Below are 21,963 nucleotides of genomic sequence, written 5' to 3' on the forward strand. Positions count from 1 at the left end.
TGAGATAAAAAACGCCTCCTTAATGGGAAATTAGTGAGATCAGTGATAATTTAACGAACAAAGACAAATGAAAGTTTCTTTTGTAGTTTTTGTTTTTGTCCCCGCACTTAATATCACACGGTTGCAGATCAAATAACACTTGCCATTTTTCTTTCTTGTTCAAAGCACGTACACGCATATTAAAGAAGATCAGTGCAGGCCCTTAATATCAAGAGACAAAAGGCTGTTATAAGAACCAGAAGGGTCCACTTACGTTTTCCTTGTTTGCGATGAACGGGGTCAAGGTAAAATGTATTTCTTCAATTTGCCAGAATTTACATTTTTGTACTTTTTTAATAAGCGTGCATCTGGGTAGCCACAACAGAAACGCTATATCACATAATGTTATTTTCTTTCACCTATTGTATTTCCGTTTATTAAAGCAAATTCATTCTCTAAATAATTGCCTTTTATTTCATTAAGCTAAATAACACCCTAAAAACAAAAACCATTCGACTATTGTACGCTAAGCTTAGTAAAAAAGATTTATCTTCATTCTGCTTAAAGCCATGGATTACAAGGGAAGTGCAAATGGGCTAATAATATGCAATTTCCCAACTAACTTAAATGTTACTCAAGAAACAGTATCTGTAATTATCATAATTAACGTTATTTACGTTAGTCATATTTGTGTCCATCTGAAGCGAAAAACCAAGCCTAGAAACTTTGTTCGCTTCTGAACACGTTTCCAAATTTGCTTTAAACGTTTACCAAATTTCGCCGTTTTCTTAAACTTGTTCTGGTTTTTAAAGAAAAGTGAATACGATTATTGAAAAGTTATCTCAGTATCATTCTGATTGACAAAGTTCATTATTTGTGTATGGACGTCAGATGTACAAAAGAAAATTTAAAGTAAAACGTGCGGGGTGAATGAGGGAAGGTTTTGGAAATGCACCAGAATATTTAATTTGGGAAAATAACCGGGAAACTGTTTTTATGACACGTGGAACTATCTTATGACATTGCCGATCTAGCAGGACGCGTGCCACATATGAACGTGTAGCTTAGTGGTCAGAGCACCCGACAGGTGTGCAGAGGGTCATGGATTCGATTTCCATCGGGCACTCAGATTTCTTCTTTGTCTTACCCTCGTGACAACAGAAAATTTCATCTCTCTTCTCTTGCCACTGTTTTCTGCAACAAATAAGTCTATTTTCCAATATATTGCTACGTAGTATTTTTGAGGTCTAGCTTGGAGATCTTCAAGTCCATCAGTTCAATATTATTTTAGGAGATCATTTGAATTTTTCAGCATGCTTGAATTCCTCCTTCACATTTAAGAGTTTTCTCTCTGGGGTTACAATTTTATCTTTTTAAATTACTATGATTTACCGACTTCTCATTAATCTGAGCTTCAGATCCGTAAACAAATACTTCTTGTTTTCTTTTTCTCTTCCGCAGAATCTCAGTAAAAGCTGGATTTTTATAAGTGTGACAGCCAAGTGATTTTTTTCATAACAGTGATGAGATCACCTTAGTTATCGGTAAGCAGAAAGAAAGCCAACTGCATGGGGAATTAAAGATCCATTAGAAACCCAATAAGACGCAAATTCGTCAGTAAAAAAGTAAAGCTAAATTGTTACCGGATCCGAGTGTCAAAAGACAAAGAAACAAAAAAAAAATGAACAAACTAAAGCAACATAGAATGGGATTCTTAATTAAAATGTATGGATAATTATACTGAAGAGAAACCTATTTTTAGCGACAGCTTTCTTCGACATAAAAATTGCTAATTCAAGGGAACTATTTTTTTTATCTTTTGTCGGTCAAAGCCTTATACAGGTTGATAAAAACTTGTAAATATTTCTTGTTCATTACTAAAGTCAGAGAATAACACTCAGTTCTGCATTTGAAGATACATGTATTTTTAATTTTGTGCTCACCATAATTTTTATCTTTCAGTTACAAAAATAATATTAGCTTTAATATAGGAGATATTACAGCGTCAATTATTGTTCATAGTCAAGTTTAAGAAAAATACGATAACTACTGAAATATAATACTTTTCCTCCTTCTTTACACAAAGTTTTGTAAAATAGATGATTATATATCTAATTTTTATAATCTATTAAATATCCGTCTATCTACGTGAATATCCAACAGCTCAGAACTTTTCATATTTGGCAGGTCGAGCGTCTCGTTGAAGACTTCCTCTTCTGTAGTCTTCTGCGCAAGGACGGACGTGTTCACAGAATGCCGTTATGAAGTCTTCCTGCTGAAAACACAAACGTTAGCCAAACATGTTAGTCGGCAGAAAAAATGATCTTGGATTCGGACAAAATTAAAGTACATTATATAATGCCTTTATAGAGTATCTGAAGAAAGTAAGATACCCTTATATAATGTACATTAATTTTGTCCGTTATAGTAACCCATAACTTGATTTTGGGGCCCGATTCCCAGCATCGTTTTGTCAATGTTCAACGCCAGCGAAGGTCAATCGTAGAACCATAAAAGTACTACATGTACTTCTTTTATTAAGCATTTGCTCTACATTTCACTTATCATTAAAGGTCTAAAAGTAAAGTAGATGACAAGTGTTGAATAAATAAATAAGCCCTTAATCTTTACGTCAAATCAGTTCAGTGTAAAGCAGACATAGTGGCGTGCATAAAGAGTAGCTCTTTGACACTCGAATGTTGATCTCTACAAAATATTGCAAGCGGGAAATCCGAAGAAGTAACTAAAAAACCTTCACAATTCTGTTGTTCTTCGTAAGAACTATAGCCTACTGAAAGGCGATTGCGAGTTTTGAGACTATGGGACATAAGTTTCGGCAATAATCTAATGAGACCTAATGAGGTCTTTTTATGGAGCAAAACGCTTCAATACAAGATACTAATCAGACGTTATAATATGCTACGTCTTAAAGGAGCTACGTCGCGGACAACACATCTTGACAAAATTGGCAATTTTTTTTTCAAGTTTGTCGATCGTAATCCGTCTTAATCTTCGTCACTTGAAATCATCCTTGGTTTTTTAGGGTTTTTTGTTACTGGGTTGGTGTTTTTCTACATTAGAAAACTATTATTTTGAGATTGCTTTCAATTTGAGAGTAATCAGAAATTTAACTTAAAATGCCGTGACATAGCTGACCCATAGCTCCTTTGAACAAAGATGCACGTTCACAACATACTTGCTTGTTGCCGGGTTTTGGCGCCATTTGTCGTTTTCCTCCAGGTATATTTGGTCTCCCTGATCCTGGTGTAAACGTGCTGCCCCAAGACACGAGAGAACATATCATAAAGGCTAACAAAATCCAAGAAAGCTTTGTGTTCATTTTGTTTAAGACTAAAAATTTACAAAGAGTACTATTAACAACGGCGGAGATCAGAAAATTTGTTGATGTCGTTTTGGGACGAAAGTCTGCCTTTTATATGCTTGATTCTGCCAGCGCTATCGGATCAGCTTCTTTGTACATGTGCGTGGCGTCTTCGTTGGAGATAAAACCACTTCCTTAATGGGAAATAAGTGAGAAGATAAATTAACGAACAAAGAGAAATGAAGGTTTCTTTTGTAGTTTCCTCCTCGTTTTTTTGTCCCCGCACTTAAAACCACATGGTCGCTGAATATCATTTGCCATTTTACTTCCTTTTTCTGAGCACGTGCGTGGATATCAAGGTTCATCATTGCGGGCCCTTAATATCAAGGGACAAAGAGGAACTATGAGAAAATCTAAGGGGCGACAATTTTATGTTTTTCATGTTTGCGTTGAACCGATAGGATAAAGTTTTCTAATTTCCATGAATTAACTTTTTCTTTTTTAAAAAAGCATACTCAGTAACCAAAACAGAGACTGTATTAAGGTTATATTTTCTTGCATGTTTTGGCGTTAGATATCGTATTTCCGTTTATTTAAGCAAATTTATTCTCGAAATAATCACCTTTAATGTCATTATGCTAAATAACACCTTGAAACAACAAAAACGATTCAGCTATTGTACTCATTGCTTGCAAAAATGATTTATCCCCATTCTCCCTAACAGCATGAATAACAAGGAAGTAGAAATAGACTTATAATATGTAATTTCCTAACTTACTTAAATGTTACTCAAGAAACAATATCTGTAATTATCATAATTAACTTTTTGTTAGTCATATTTTGTGCGCATTTGGAGTGAAAAACCAGCCATAGAAAGTCAGTTACCGTGATTTATACATTGTCTGTGATTTAATCATTTCCTTCTTTTCTGAGTTCATGTTTAGAATTTCCAAATTTGCCTTGCATCGATCAGGTGCTTAACCAAAAGTGACATTGATTATTGAGAGGTTATCTCGTTATCATTCTGATCGTAAAAGGCTATTATTACACATGTAAAAACGCCAGACAAGCAAAGCTAAATTTAGGGTAAACGTTCGGGGCGAGTGATGGAAGGATTTGGAAATTCAGGAGAATTTTCAATAATGTGATAAACGGCAGTGGATATTCCATAAAATGAACGCTATGGAAAAACGAATGTGCATTTTTCTGTAACAAATGCAACCAAGTCTGTGGTGATAAATAAAGTATGATAGTGAATTTTAGGCTCGGTAGTGATGTGAGAAAGATGTAATGTTAATTATGTTGCGAGCGTGGGACGCTTGTGACCAAATGAATATTACATCTTTGACCAAGTCTATCTTCCTAGTATACGCGTATCCTAGTTTTAGAGACCTTCTGGCCCGTCAAATAAAGATGAACGTACGAGTTTATTTGTTTTTTTTAAGGCGTTCGCCAGTTTTTCCTTTATGTTTAAGAGTTTTCCCTCTGGGGTTTTAATTTATCTTTATAAATTACCATGAAACGCTGATTTTTTGCGAAATCTAATTGCACTGAGCCTCAGATCCGTAAACAAACACTTCTTATTTTCTGTTTCTCTTCCTCTGAATCTCAGTAAAGACTAGATTTTTATAAGTGCCACAACAAAGTGCTCTTTTCATGACAGTAATATGAGATTATTTGGGCTATCAGTAAACAGAAGGAAAGCCAATTGGGAAACTGAAGATCCATTAGAAATCTAATAAGACGGAAATGCGACAGTAAGTACAGTTTTATTTTAGTTCGGTGGTCCCTCGAACAATACACAGTAAAACGTTGAAAAATGATTCATTTGCTTTTCGCTTTTTGTTTAATTTTTCTTAAGTTAAATAATTTCTCGTTAAACATAGTCATATGAAAAGCGTGTTAGGAAGCACATGTCTTTGGACTAAAAATTTGATTAGGAATGTTTTAATTACGACTGTAGTTAGGTGGCTTTTAACCGAATTCCAACGTCAAAAAAAAAAATGCGAACTCGAAGAAACAACATGGAATTGAATTTCTAATGAACATATAGGATAATACACAGGAGAGAAACCTGTACAACATAGAGGGATTTCATTTAACCCGTGAAACTATATTTACCAGTTTGTGCATAATAGTCAAAAGGAAACAAAAGAAAACGGTGGAATTTGTGTGTAAGAGTATCTAAAAGTGTAATAACTATTTCACAGGTCTACTGAAATCACTCTAGTAACCTAAACACCTTAAAAAAGACTTATTAACTTAAATGAAATACTTTCTGTTTTTCGTCAATATAAACCTCGTGGTTATTTAATTGGCAGAGGCAAACTGAAAGGTATAGATATCTTTATTAACCTCTCAGAAATTATCAATTTTACCACTTTGTGCGCGCACGTCTAAATAACTTTAACGAATAGGAAGTGACCCAAGAGGTGATATGTGATTTATCGCACACGCAAAGGCGCGGATATAAACAAAGACTTCATAATCTCTGCGGCACGTTTATGGGTGAAATCAACTTGAAAATATTCCTTAGGGCTGTGATAACGGCTATGAGTGAAGCTATATTTATCTCTGCTTTCTCTCTTACTTGCCGCCATAGACCGACACTCACGTTTAAGTTATTTTTCTTTTGTATGTTATTTCGGTGGCGAAAGGTGTGTTGTTTATTATAAGGTTGAATGCCTTCAAAACTCAGTAAAGTAATGTTTCAACGAGCTAGAACAAGTGGCGAATTTATTTGTCTGTTTGCGTGTGTTGCCCTGTGCATTGATTTTGGTCTTTTAACGGCCTGCCATGCATTGTATACAGTTTAACGTCAAAACTGTTTGGCAGTTTTTCTTGAAACATTAACGTTAAGTAACATTAACATTAACTATGCACGATCTCATGTGCACCTTTTTTTTAAAATAACACACATAATACTCCTAACAAAAGTTGGTTTTGTATGTCGTGGGGCGTGCGCTCCTTGTTTTGGTCTAATTTTAACTCGCTTTTAGTAAGAGTGAAATACGATTCAGATTGACCCTGTGTTTCTTTTAAGGAAATCTCATGGATCACAAATAAAAGGACACAAAAAGTTAATCGCGCCTTTATGTTTTAAACTGACTAAACCCAAGTGCCATTGGCACGTTGAAATGAATGAATGAATGATATAGGTGCTTATATAGCGCATTTACAAAGCTCAATGCGCTTCACAGTTAGAATTTTATTGGACGAGACTGGACATCAACATATCAGGCACCTTTGGTAGCCGCTATCCGTCCATGTATACGATCTCATCACACCGCCCAACCCATATTCCATACTTGATATCCGTGCTATTCTTTTACAAGGTCGAGATTTTCCATGGTATGAAAAAACGTTTGGTATAATGAACATTTCTTTTTCTGTTAGCATGCTTAATATTTACACTGACGGCATTCACCCAGCACTGTCGACTAAGAAATAGATATTTGTTCCAAAAAAAAACTTTTATCTATTTCTAGCGACAACACAATTTAGCAAAAGTAGCAACGTCATAAAAATCGCTAATTTATGGAACGTTTTTTTTTTTTTTTTTTGGGGCACCCCAAAGTGGTAAAAAGGAAATAATTTCCTCTAGATTTCGGCACAAACAGGAGCCCATTATGCTTCTGGCACAAAGTTAGGCACGCGGATTTGTAAGAAAAGAGGAATTGATCATCAGGGATAATTCACTCAGTTGATATCGGTAATAAATTATCGCATCTTGCCCAATTCCTAACACGTATAAACTAGTAAGAATCAGATTTGTATGTTGAAATCAGAGCTTTTATGTTTAAAGCTTTCATTCTTGTATAGATTGGATCGTGTGCTATTCGATTGTCAGTACACGTGAACCAGCATTAGAACTTTTAGCCGAGATCATGTCATTTCATTTACTTTAAAAATTCTGAAGTGATTGAGGAAGGCTTCTTTTATTGTTACAAGACATAAGAATCATGGCATGCTGCGTCAATTAGCTATACTGAAAATAATTCAAGGCCTCTGCCAAATCATTTTTTTACAGAGACAGCTAATTAATTAACACTTACTGTTCCTTTTTAATTGTCTCCCTTCTTTATTTATATTTCAGTAAACATTTTTTCATCTTTTTATTCATCGAATGTTGTATGTTGGCAAACCAAAGCTCATTCTAAGAATGTGATGCTTAAGTTTTTTTTAATATTGGGAACAGGGATAGCGCAGTGGTGAGAGCGCTCGCCTTCTATCAATGTGGCCCGAGTTCGATTGACGGACCCGGCGAGTTGAGTTTGTTGTTGATTCTCGGCCTTGCTCCGAGGGTTTTTCTCCGGGTTCGCCTGTTTTCCTCCTTCCACAAAAACCAAAACTGCTAAGTTCCAATTCGATCGGGGAAAGTGGACGAAGAACCAGTAGAAGTGCGACTTCAAATTTTCTTTAATTTTTATTTTTAACTTTTTATTACGCGTACGTTTTACCCTGGCTACAGTTCTATCACTGAAAATGCAAATTCAGGAAAACTACAAGACAGATTTCCATGAATCAAACAAAAGAAGTGTTATTATCGGACTTTCGAATCTTGTTGTTATTGTCGATATATCGGTGACAACCCATTTTAGGTCTTTAAGCATAAGCAACAGGTGATACCCATTTTCCTGAAGTATTAACCTTAATTATACATCTTTTAATATTCTAATTTTATCAATTATCTCCATAAAACTCTCAGCTTAACAGGTGTCAACAGGAAAAACCCTCTTCAGCCATTAAACTCGAGTTGAGTGAGAATCCAAAAATTATCACATGGTTATCTAAGTTATATTTTCCGGCTGAAAAATAAGGAAATTACCGCGGAAAAAGCAGAACTTGATTTTGTCGGGCGAACAGAAATCAATTCTGCGATAAATACCATATAATTCCGAAAATAAGCCTCGAGCTTATATTTGCTCAGCGTCCCTTTCGGGTGGTCCTATGTTTGTGGAGGGCTTATATATATGGTGGGGCTAATTTCCGTTTAAAAAATCTTTGGGTTTCTATTTGGAAGGGATACTGTGACTGCCTATTTTGGTGGATAGAAGAATACCAAATACATATGGTAATACTATTTAAGCACAACGATATAACACCCAAAACAAGTCCTACAGTCGTTCTGAGCATTCTCAACGTAAAATTTTGGCGTCAAGATTTGTTGCCATGCAACGTCAGAAAGTTCAAACATCCCCTTTTTTGACTTTTTGAATACACCAACTTAACGAGCGATTCCGAAGGGAAACAAGACTGTAACAAGGTTTCAGCCTTTTCAAAATAGTAAGTAAATGCTTGTAGCTATCAACGACCCTAATATTTCTAATGACTGATAATAAATAGGTGAACAAATAAATCAGAACGTAAATAAAAGGTAATGTTCATGGCAAATTGTGGACACTTACAGAGCTGGATTATGAAAACACAAGCATACCATCAATTTACGCGTGCTGATGAGCCCACATCATTATTATATAATGCACGGAAAATAACAAAAATTTGTAGTTCTTTTCAAACGAACTTCTAGTAATTTACAGCTAAAACAGAATAACTTGATATCAAGAATTGCCCGATAAAACGACTCTGCCCTGCGTTATGGCACACAAGTTTGAATTGCCTTTAAGTTTGAAAGGCAAGAAGTCCTCCTTCTGTGGATAGATTATTCTGAATAATCCACTGCAAAGTAATCATTGCACATTTGTAAGCAAATTCGTGTTATCGACGCGTGGAAATATCAAAATACAGAAGACAAGAAAGTTGTCTAGATGAGAACGTTATCGATTTAAAAAAAATATACATTTGGTTGAGATATTAGTGATATTTTCATTACCGTAGACGTGAAAAGTCTGTTTGAAACTTGTTTTTTGTCCTGCGCACTCAGTGAGAGTTTTGATTATTAAACTTAATTGTCTTGAGTTTTTAGCTGTTAGTTGGGGGTGAAAGTTGCGAGCCCTTTCCTTTGGGAGTTGAGGTAACAATTCATTACCTCATTCCGTTTTTATTTTTTATGAGGCTTAATTAGGTTGCAAACCAATGACAGGCAGTTACGACAATTCCTTTGCGTTATGCCACACAAGTTTGAATTGCCTTTAATTTTTAGGGATAAAATTGTACGCTTTCAATTTTCTTGACATAAGATCTTTAACTACTGGCAAAATTTATACAAAAACGTCAAACCCTCCTGCAAAAATAACTCAACTGGAGTAAAGATTTACTGAATAAAAACTCTAACCACATCACTATAAGCTTATTTTTATTTACTACCATGATTATCAGTAAATGTGAGTGTATTTATGACACAAGCCTTATGACATGTTTGGCAAAATATTTTACACTTCTACAAAGTCTCCATCAACCATCAGGGGTTGGTTTCTTCATTTTACACGTCATTCATTAAATTAGTCACCAGTCCTCTTGAGAGAGAAATCGTCTGCGTGCTTTCTTTCTCCTGATAGACAAGGTAGGACTGCGTCGCAGAAATCCCGGATGTAGGCTTGTTGCTGTATGTAATAATAATAAAAAAATAACTGACCATAAATAAGAAATATTTTTAATAATTGATAATCGAAAGGGAGAAATATAAAAAGTACTGCTAACAATAAATTTGACGACTAATGGGAGTTTTTTGCCTTGAATGGTTTCAAATTTCAGTGTTTTCTTTTCTTACACTGATAGTTTGTTCATGTTTACTAACGTTTGATTGCCTTAAGGACAGTTGATATCTGTTGGCAGACAAGCATTTGCAATGGTCAATTAAATCGAAAGATTGAAAAAGTTTTGAGAACAAATTTTGAGAAATTCCCTTTGTGTTGGCACAAAACAGCCAACTCACCTAAAACAAATTAAAACGTCTTTAGCGTTTTATGGTCGACGAAAAACTCGCGTTTCTGGGGTCTGTAATAATTATAGCAAATTGCTTCATATTTTTATTGTTAATTTGACTTTAATTGCAGCATATGTATTTCCAGTATTTTTTTTAAACCAACATTTTTTCTTTATGTCTTGAAACAATCTTCCTTGCTCTAATTTTGGCTTATTTAAATCTAGCGACTAAAAAATTCGTTTCCCAGCTAGCGGTATTCGACTTGTAGTCATTTTCTCAGTTCAGGTCAACGCTAATGCAGCATATCTGTAAGACCTAGGAAACCGACCATTTTTTTTTTTAAATAAAAACATTGAAGTCCTAAGTTGTTCAAAACAGAAAAATTAAACATTGAAAAACCTTAATCGCCAGGAATTCTTTAACTCGCACTATATAACTATATTTCTGGCAAAGATAATTTGTCTACACGATGATTTGTCTACCTCTTTGCAGCTAAAAGCAACCGACATCTTATCTCTTTTTCCGTTTCGAAACATCAGTGAGTTTGGAACATAGGCCCCGTTCTGTACCACTAAACTGAGAGCAATCGACAGCAAAAGGAACAGAGAGACCGTTTTTGAGTTCATTTCTAAGTCTGTCAGGGAACATCAACGAGTGACAACAAATGAAAAGCAACAATAAAGTGCTGCGTTTTATAGTCTGTAATTCAAGTGCCAGGAAACTGCTGTATGCCTTCCCTCAATATTCTATTTATGAACGATTCGTAGGTGAAAACAACAGCGTAGTCATTACCCGTCGTCTTGGACGGGTAATCTACACGGCAGTTAGCAATAAATTTATCCCAAGACAAAGCAGTATTTCATCAAATTTCTCGTTTTTTTTCTCAATGTTATGTATACATGTTTTTATTTTTCATGTTTTTGCATTATTTCCTTCATAATTGCTGTTTTATTTCATAGCTATTTGAATATATTTCTGATTAGTTATACCTGCCATTAACACCAGTACATTTCAATTGTGATTATGTCTCAAGTGATATTTTGCACATTCTAGTATACATTGTGTAGCAAGGCATTCCATCTCACGGAAATAACTTAACACAACATGGTCGGTATAACTTGGAGATTAAAATTTTGAATTTGTATTCGAATAACCTTCTATCTGAAATTAGTAAACATGATAAGTTGAATAATTGTATTATAAAGTTTCTTTACATGTTTTTTCAATTAACCCTGGCGGTCGTTATTTTTTTTTTCAGTTAAAAAGTAGGCATTAAGGTGGGATTCTGCGCAATTCATGTGACCATGGCGTTGGAGGCCAAAATTATAATGAAATGTGTGTGTAAATAGCAAGAAAAATAGCCGTTCTTTTTGTTATTTTGTGGTAATATTTCCTTTACAAATCTTTTCCATTCAGTTTTTTGTTTATTATGTATTGTACGTGGAAACAGTATTCAGCAAGTTGAGGTGTTTCACACCCCCAATATATGGCTTAATTGTTTCTTAAAATCGATCACTTTAAACCTGATGTCCGTGTAGGAAGGCTATACCATATTTTAAACAAAGGATTACTTAGTACATTTCATTAATCATCTCAATAAAAAAGGAATAATGGACGGGCTTAAAAGCAAAAGACTGAGACTAAAGGGTTCAAATATTTTTTAAAAAATATCAGAGTTTGCTACCAAATTTTCATGGAAATTTTAGTGACGGGCGGTTACGACACTTCTTTTGTGCTATGGCCCACATGTGTTAATCTTCCTTTAAAAATAACTCACCAGGTATCAATTTCTCGAAGGTCCCAAACCGTTTTCGCACCCGGAAAGTCATAGACAAAAATCTCAAACCTTGTTGATAACAGAGCTGTTTTATTCACATATTTTTAATATGAACGGAGGTTCTTTTCATACAAAGTTTCAGGCCTATACACTTCTCAGAAAATTAAAAATGGCTTTGCATGCCCCAGAGTGTCCAGGGCTTTCAAGAAAAGGGCCCCGGCCGGGGTAATAAAGATTTACTGAGTAAAAAAATAGACCAAATCACTATTTATCTATATTTATTTATTTACATTAGCGTTATGACAAGTTTGACAAATTATTTCATAGATTGAAATAGTATTCATTAACCATCAGGCATCGGTATCTTCATGTTACACGTCATTGATCCTACTAATCACCAGTCTTCTCGAAGGATGAAATCGTCTGTGCGTTTGCTTGTTCTTGGACAAGGTAGGACTGCGTCACAGAAATCCCGGATTAAGGTTTGTTGCTGTTTATTAAAAACAAAAAAATAATGGTTAACCATAGCTTATGTACAAGTATGTTGAAAAATTGATAACAACGAAATTGAAATACAAACAAGCATAGTGGAATCCCGATTTCGCGAATCTCCAAGGAAAACAAAAACTGGTTCGGGAAATCGGGAACTGAAAAACTCGGGGTAAAATTGAATTGGTTGACTGAGTGAAGCAAACCCAAAAGCAACGACTTTTGATTCGAGTTATCCATTTTAGTAACTACGTTTAAAGAAATCTAATTTTTTAAAGGCACTTAATTAAATTCGACGATTTTATATGTTTATTTAGTTTATAACTTGTATAAAATTGACTTAATTTATTATAAAGGTCGCTCAGCCCTGGGATGTCTTTTGATGACCTTTTAAATAAAGTTAATATGTTTATTATTATGAGGTTTATAATATATTTATATTTATTATTATAATTATTATTATTATTATTGTTATTATTATAATTTTCCTTCAATGAAAAGATATTTTCAAAGGCTTTTTGATGCCAAGAATCAGTGTGTACTTTTTTCAGTGCTTTTTTATTTGAGAAAAATAATTTAATGAACTGGAAACTCGAACTCAATACTATCCGTTAACTCCGTTTGTTACTCTTTCGTTTACTTCAAAACAAAGCTCAACCAGAAAAAGAAATTATCAGAATTTACCTAAGAAAATATAGGAAACGTGAACCACCCCCTGTAGCAGTGAAAAGTTCTAATTATTTATCACACCCACAAGCCAGTTAGCTAGTAAATTCTTTTGTACATAGCTGAAGACACCTTTTTTATACTATCTGCTTAAAATCAATACTAAGCTCATTTCATTTTTAATTTCCGTTTCACACCATTGTTGTAACCTACTGTTTTGTTATACTGTTTATTTTATTTATGTTGTAAGTAGTTTGACCCTATTCAGACCGGGGAAGAGGCTTTGAGATCCGCCCCAACATTGAAGATGTGTAACTTCAAAACGATTAAAGCTATAACCACGAAATTTTGCGACTTTTTGTAAAATGCTACTGGAATTATTTTGACACTAGTGCCACGTGACCACCATGGCAACTGTCAGCTATAGTTATTCATCTTGTGTTAATTTGGCGACCATAGGACAAATGGTTTTAAAGTTGCATTGTGGGGGAGGGGGGGAATGTCCTCCCCTGGTCCCGGAAAGTTAAAATAATGCGCGGTCTGAATAGGGTTAAGTACCGCAAGTACAACGTAATATTGTGACAAATATTAGGTATTGTTAGTAAAACAAGTAGCATAAGTAGGTATTGTAAGTAGAATATTTAGTTTTTGTTAGTGGATGTAGTTATTGTTAGGGTATGAGTATAGTGTGTAGTACGTAAGTTAATAATATTATATTTTCCTATTCGTATTAATGTTAATCTATATAGTCTCTTTTTCGTCCTGTTGATATTATTTACAGTCACGTTTATGCTATTTAGCAGTAAACTTTATAAATATCAACAAGTTGTAAACTTGTATAAATATCAATTAAATACACAAAAAATAATCTAATATATAAAAAAGAAACAAGCCTAAATTACCAAGAATATTTTAACCACAATATATGCCTACATTTCTGGCAAACATAGTTAGTGTACATTACAAAACAAAATGTTTACCTCTTTACAGGCCAAAGCAACCGACATCTTATCTCTTTTTCCGTTTTGAAACATCCGCGAGTTTGGTACAAATGCTTCGTTCTGTACCACTAAACTGAGAGCAATCGATACCACAAGGAACAGAGAGACCGTTTTTGAGCTCATTTTCAAGTTTCTGTCAGGAAACATCAACGAGATGACGAGCAATGAAAAGAAAGAACAAAGTGCTGCGTTTTATACTCTGTAATTCAAGTGCCAGGAAACTGCTGTATGCCATCCCTCGATATTCAATATGAACGACTAATGGGTACAAACAATAACGAAGCCATTACCCGCCGTCTTTTAGCAGAAATCTTCACGGCAGTTGGCGATTAATTTACACCAAGACAAAGCAATATTTCATCAGATTTCTAGTTCTTTCAAGTGTGATGTGTGTAGGTTTTGATATCACAGTTGGTCATTAATGCTTTTATATAATGACTGTTTTATGACATATCTACTTAGGAATATTTCTCTTGAGTCATACCTTGCATTTACTCGTGTTTACATTTCAGTTATGTTTATGTCTCGAGCAATTCTTTTTGCATTATCCACTGTGTAGCAAGTGTGCTTGCACTGCCAACTCTCGGAAATACCTCAAAACAGTTCTGCCGGTAGATGGAAATTTTAATTTTAATTTTTGCGTCATCTGCAATAATTAAATAAATAAACATAATTAGTCGGGTAATTAGAGGTATGTGAAAATGATTATTCTATTAACACTGGTCGCTGTTAATTATTTTTGACAGATAACAAGGAATATTAAAAGATAAACTTCTATATATTTCATTTGATCACCAAGACTTTTGAACACTACTGTTAAATTTATGACTTAATGGTCTGGAAAAGAGCAGTTTCTTCTAATTTTGCTAGGATGATGTTTAGCCGTGAACATCTACATTCAATTTTCGTTTACCACGTACCGTAGGAACAGTAGCTGAAAGATTAGATCTTTCACTCCCCCGAAGAATGGTTGATGGATATTATCCTTATGTATTTGTATGATATGCCATAAATCAAGAAAGTCATGCCCACTGTTCAGTGTATTTTATAAAGCATTGACGTTAAATTTAGTTATAGCTTCGATGTACGTGAAAAAGGAAAAGTTCAAAATGTTGTAAATTATAGCAGGCATACAACAGCAACCTGCCTGTTCATGGTTTACCATCAGATATATGTTACAACACAGATTCCTCGGTAATTAAGAGGAATAAAAGTTTGTGAAGTAGGAGGTGTGGTCAAATAAATCCCGTACAGCAATATTATACCATTTTAGGTTTTATGATTTTAATTAATAGAGCTTTTCAAGAGCTTTTAGTGCTATAATTTCAGATATGGGAATGAAATATTGAGCAGTTTATTTATACTGTGCTATATAGCAGTTTTTAGCTGAAGTGAGAGGGATTTTAACATAACTGTGCAACGGAAACGCAGCATTTGAATAACAAATACGTACGTAGGTAAATATGAACTTTGTAATTCAAATGACCTGCAACGGATTGGATTCAGCAACGTGATTAACGTCAGTTGTAATTAATTTAATGACAAAATTGGTAAAAGTTAGTCTCTCACCCCAGCCTGTTGTTATCAATTGAACGCTTCTTTTACCTAACATGTAAAATCACGAGCTGCCATATATTGTTCTTTGTCATGTTTTTCTAAGGTCAGCGTACCAGAAAGGACTGAATTACTACAATATACAAAACTTGATTTTGAAGGTTGTTTACAATATCAGTGTCATTTCCAATGTCGTCAGGTTGATAAATCATATTTTTTTACGAAGACTGTAAAAGTGAAGGAGTGTATAGATGACTAATTAGAAAAACATGAAACTTTCACGTAGAGCATGGAGTAAGTTATAATTGTCGATCAATGGAGGAAGGAACAGTTTAAGAGACAGTTAACTGCCGAGATAAACACCGAGGGACCGAGTGGGGGACAAAGAAAAAACCTGAGTCCCGGATAGGAATTGAACCCATGACCTCCTAAACAAGAGGGATGGAGGTCATGGGTTTGATGCCCTTTGGGGACTCAAGATATTTTTTGTCCTACGCTCATGACAGGATGAACATTACATTTTCCTATTTTACTACCGAGCTTAAAATTAACCATCTTTCTTTATAGATCATCAAAATAAATAGTTTTTACAAAGTCAAACTGTTGTTATTTATACTGTAGGCATTTTGCCACTAATATTGGAAAATAGGCCTACGTTAGCTGCAAAAAAGACCGCCCAAAATTTCACTTATCTGCTTAAGTCAATGGTCCTTATCTTAGAGTTTGGCAGACTTACATGCCGGGACTATGTTTTCGTATTGTATATAACCTAATTTTAGTGCGGACAGTCAAGACAAGCTATTTTAAACCCACATTATTCAACAAAAATAACTAGCTCAGCAAGTATTAAGTTTATTTCGAGGGAAATTAATTGATAACATACAAACAATCACAACAGGACGGCACGCATGTGGACTGCTGGTTGTCTCAAACGCTTTGTTGCGTTTTTTCTATGCATTAATGTGCAAATAAATTTATTAAAGGTTATATACATTAGTGCTTAAAAGGGAAAATACACCGGCAATTTTGATGAGCCAACTCGGCTCAAGGAGATGTAATAAATATTTGATTTGTCGGTAAATGTTAAAATCAGTGAAAAATTATCCCCTTCATAACTATGTGTGCACGTGGCTCCTACGAATAGACCTACACAGGCCCAAAATGCTTGCCAAAAAATTAACAATCCGCATCTGACAGGGACGCAAAAATTGTAAATGTTTTAAAATTATAATTCAGTACAACAGAAAACACCAAAACAAATGAGAATAAACCCAACAGAGACATTTGTACTTTTCTTCTTCTACATGACTGGGTAAGAAAACAAGCTGAGTGAACTTAGTATCCAGCAGTTATTATGTTTTATTTTTTCACAAGCAAAATTAGCTGTTTCGACGAACGCTAGGACTGTTTAAAGTTCCGCGGAATCCCGTGTTTAAATAAAGTGTTGTTGTTGTTGTTGTTGTTGTTGTTACTGTTGAAAGGTTTTATTATTTCGTTTATTGCTGATAATGCCTGATTTTTTCGTACAAGAAAGACATTTTTCTTGCTTTGGTAACTTTAACCAGATTAGAGATCACAAAAGCTAGAATGAAGCTAAACATTAAAATCATTGACATGAATTGAAATTGAAAAAAAAAAAAAAATAATTCGTGAAGCGATGGCGATGAACGTAGCCTTCACCATGATAAAAATAAAAACCAGTAGGAAAATGGACTGGAAAGTTAAGGGGATCAAAACGAGTTTTAACTGCACATTACCACGTACTACTCTGGCCCATTTCAAGTAAGTCAAGTACAACGTACTAGATATAACACCACACTAAACAACGTTAGAAGTATTCTTTATTTCATATATTGCATGGCTATTCACATGGTTCTTATTTTATGTTCCCACGTACGTGTTGCAGTTTAAACGTATTACAGCACTCCGGTTAAAAACCTTATCACTTTATGTAATTCCAACAAAGTTCTTTCAAGACTTTCATGTTACAAGTTAGACAGCGCGTTCGAATGTGTCTAAGAGCCTGAACATTACGGCATGGGAAATATTCATTAACAGTTTGAGGTTATTCTTGTAATCTAACCATACGGGATTATCAAAATTCTGTTCTGTGAAGTTTTCGAAAGTTTTTTCTTCAAGCATGTATACTAAAATGTTCACTATTGTCTTTTTTCTGTTGTTACGTGCTGGCGCATATTCGTTTGATAACCAAGGCACATGAACAAATCATCTATCCAACTTACTCACAGTAACCCTCCGCCTTTACGGCAACATGCGATAGTAATTTTTGTGAAATATAAAGCTAAATGTAATCCATTTTGAAAATGCGGCAAGGACGGTGTAAAATAATCAGTATTTGCTTATTAGGTTGCTATCTTTATATTGATTTTTTTCTTTGTTCGAAACCGTTCGTGATCTTTCAAGCTTGCCTGACCTTTCACAGACGAAAACATTCATGAAACCTTTTCATATTCGTGATAAGAGATGAAAATCTTGTTTCCGGGTTTTGGTGTGATTTCAATGTCACAAGAAAAATAGCGGAAAGAAAAAGATGGCACTGATTATTAATAAAAGTACCATTAGACTGAATATTGCTTAAGAGTAATAAAGACGTACGAACACTACAACCGATAAGACACACTGTTCATATAGTGTTGAAGTGATCCGCATAAAAAAAAAATCATCTCCGGTGGCTGAGAAGCATTTCCACTGATAAATGTAATTGATAAACGCCTTTGAGAGAAAGTGGCCAACCTCTGAGTTGTTTGGCTTCGTTTGTCACGCAAGTCAGCAAAGTTTCCGCAGAAAAAAATCAACTTTTCACACCAACTTTTTCGATTTTTTCTGTAACAGTTAATAGGAGATGGAGGGCAGAGATGATAGTGCAATGAAAACTTTAGTTATTTTAAGACGATGCTTCGCGAGAAGATTAACTGATTCGTGGTCCTGATTCTTGGCCAAGATTAAATGGAAAAAAGTCACCAATACTGCGAATCCTACTTTATTTATTGTGTCCGTCAATTCAATAATTAATACCTGTTCAGTTAATTTTAATTAAGTGACATGCAACAAAACATATATTCCGTTTTTTTTGAAGGACCTCCTTTCCCAAAACTAGATTCAGACTACACAAATGACGACAAATTCCACATAAAAATTATCTTTACTTTTGAGAAAAATTTATGGTGGTACATAAAGGCAAAATTTCCTTGTTCTTTATTCTCGCGTTATTCTGATCTCTCTGATAATTTGTGAACACACATGGGAAGTTATTAGCATGTTATTATTAGTTAAGGCGTGCTAGTAAACTAGACTTTTTGTTTGTGTAGCTACAATAGTAGAAGCAATGATTCATCTAAAAGAAAGAATAAAGTAGTTAGTATGGGCAAATTGGAGATGTATGAAGTGTTCCCTGGGAACAAAGTTAAGTAGTTAATATGGGCAAAATGGAGATGTATGAAGTGTTCCCTGGGAACGACATAGTAGTCCTTAGTCTAAGGGCGCATTCCGTTTGTCAGAGCTGGCCAGCCGGTCCAGTGGTTTTGACAGGGCGAATCTGACTAACAACGGAATTCAGTAGTATAAAGTAGAATAAAGTAGAATAAAGTAGTTAGTATGGGCAAATTGGAGATGTATGAAGTGTTCCCTGGGAACAAAGTTGTAGTCAATATGGGCAAATTGGAGATGTATGAAGTGTTCCCTGGGAACGACATAGTAGTCCTTAGTCTAAGGGCGCATTCCGTTTGTCAGAGCTGGCCAGCCGGTCCAGTGGTTTTGACAGGGCGAATCTGACTAACAACGGAATTCAGTAGTATAAAGTAGAATAAAGTAGAATAAAGTAGTTAGTATGGGCAAATTGGAGATGTATGAAGTGTTCCCTGGGAACAAAGTTATAGTCAATATGGGCAAATTGGAGATGTATGAAGTGTTCCCTGGGAACGACATAGTAGTCCTTAGTCTAAGGGCGCATTCCGTTTGTCAGAGCTGGCCAGCCGGTCCAGTGGTTTTGACAGGGCGAATCTGACTAACAACGGAATTCTGTTCTCGAATATACCGGTATGGCCGACTAGTTCTGACAAAAGGAAAGCGCTCTAGAACTCGAAATAAGCAAATTTGAATCTAATAAGACTAAGCAGCTTAACACAGAACCTGGCTTATGACTAGAAAGTATTTAGCTAAAGTTGAAGCTCAGTTAAAAACCTTCGTAAAATTTCAGTCTTTATTTCACTGGTGGACTTCCCATAAGTTTAACATTTTTAGCTCATGGGAACGGAGATTACATTTAAATAATGTAATAGTTGAATTTGAGCCTGGTGTGAAAGCCGAATGCCGATGTCCAAATTTCTTAAAATCATGTCAGGATTGAGTATAAATTCAAACGTCGTAAGGAAAAATATTTCCAATTGCAATTTTGCACCATTTTTTTTGTCTTAACAAATCCTTTTTAGACGGAATCATGTCTTCGAGAATGAACTGAGCCCGCAATTATTGTGGCGACGTTGCTAGGAAACATGACGATCAAGGAAACAAGCTGACGTGTCAGCTTTTGAGGCAAGGTCAGTGGGTGCTCGTGTTATGTCTGAATCGATAGTAAGAGTGGGCTATACTATTGATTTTTTTTTTATTCATGGAAAATCTCACGGAACAATATATTATCTTACAAGCGAAGCTTGAGTAACCTGGAGTCAACATATTTAAAAATTCTTTACAGTTTTCTGAGAAGAGGTTTCAATTTTCAAGAAAGATTTAGTGACGTGGAAATGACTTCTCGTAATCATTTTATAGTAATTTCGTGTCTTTTGGAAATCCAGTAAGTACACTTTAGATCCACTCGGCAGAACACAAAAAGTACTTGAGATGTATCACAGAATTGCCAAGTTCCAAGTAATGTCCATTAACACTTAAAATCCGTTAATATGTGGAACCAGAACCATTAGAAGCCTGGCTATCAATATATTGCCGTTAATGTTTTATTCCAGGTGAAGGCACTAAGGAAAAATTATTTGCTCTTATCAAAACTTTGTCGATGACAAAACAAGTTGTAAATGTCTATGTGCCTGATTATGCCATTTCATCTTTCTGATTTTGCCTATAATCTAGCTATCGTCTCATACGTTCTCATCGACTCTCGGTATTTTTCACCGAATTTAATTGAACCTCTCCAAATTTTCAAAAGAAGGCTAACTTTTAAAAAGTGGCGATTTAATTTCTTACCTAACTCTCAGTATGTTGGACCACGATACATTTTAATCAATGAGAGTTGAAAAAAATCTTGAGGTACGTTCTCTTTTTATCCAGGCTCAAGTGCCAATTGGAAGGCAATAAAACATAGACAACTTGTGATATTTATTCTGTGCGATATAAAGGTGCAACTTTCAAAATATTGACTGCAAGCACAGCTGGGGAATACGAATATTATCTCTCGTTACTTCCTGGAATGTTTATTGAGAGAATAGTATATCAAAACATACATCGTAAGTCATCGACAATGTTATTATTATTATTTTTTCCTACTCTACCTTCACGCTCTTCAGACGGTGCTCTTTTAAAGATATCGAGACCCACTCTGCGATATTTAAACTTATCTTACATCAAAACCAAACTACATTCTCTTTCGTTTTAAACGTGAAAAGTTATACATACGTATTTGGAGTATGTGTTGTTACATTTATGAATTGGATACACAACTAATTCCCCTCAGTATTTTTTAACGAGAACAATCGTGATCGTTTATTCTTGCCAATTTTCTATTATAAAAAGCATGAAGTACAGCTATAAGATCACGTCGGAAAAGCCTTTTGAACTGACAGTCATATACGAAAAAAGTGTGATATCTGTCTTAATTTTTTAATTATTTTTCCTATATCTAAAAAGACTGAAAGGCGACAACTAGCAATTTAAGTATCCATACAATCAAACGGAGAGTGTAGTGTTAACGGTTATTTTAATAATCTTATTCAGGAGCTAGGAAAACTATACCACTACTGTCCAATTTTACGAGTCGCGTCAATACTATTTGATGTTGACTATTTCGTGTGGTGAAATAAATAAATAAATATATATTAAATAAATATAAATAAGTATTATATGTCAGTAAATAAAATCTTGTGCAGAAAGCTTGTCTAAATATTAACAGAAATGATTCCCATTTCACCAAAGAAGACAATTCTAAAAAAAATAGTTACTTCTCCCTGGAGCGAACACGACTGACCGGCTAGGCAGATGGCATTTTTTCAACGTAAAACTAGAACTACATGTCACGTTTTTAAAACAAGAAACAGGTTTTTTTTGTTAATCTCTTGCGTATGTTTGCGCGTTCTGCAAGCAACTCGCATCTCTATTACACATG

The 21,963-nt window shown here is 34.7% G+C and overlaps 2 long non-coding RNA genes across 2 annotated transcripts; both read right to left on the reverse strand.

The window, feature by feature from the left end:
- Positions 1-9,540: 9,540 nt before the first annotated feature.
- Positions 9,541-14,714, reverse strand: LOC144649124 (uncharacterized). The gene is made up of 2 exons (XR_013569843.1): positions 14,545-14,714; positions 9,541-9,804 (listed from the first exon to the last, which is right to left on the reverse strand). It is a non-coding gene; the product is annotated as an uncharacterized LOC144649124 (long non-coding RNA).
- LOC144649107 (uncharacterized) lies at positions 12,172-14,357 on the reverse strand. Its single transcript, XR_013569827.1, has 2 exons — positions 14,040-14,357; positions 12,172-12,394 (listed from the first exon to the last, which is right to left on the reverse strand). It is a non-coding gene; the product is annotated as an uncharacterized LOC144649107 (long non-coding RNA).
- Positions 14,715-21,963: the final 7,249 nt, after the last annotated feature.

Source organism: Oculina patagonica, chromosome 4 (assembly GCF_052425735.1).
Source record: "Oculina patagonica isolate OP01 chromosome 4, crgOcupat, whole genome shotgun sequence".
Classification (NCBI taxonomy): Eukaryota; Metazoa; Cnidaria; class Anthozoa; order Scleractinia; family Oculinidae; genus Oculina; species Oculina patagonica.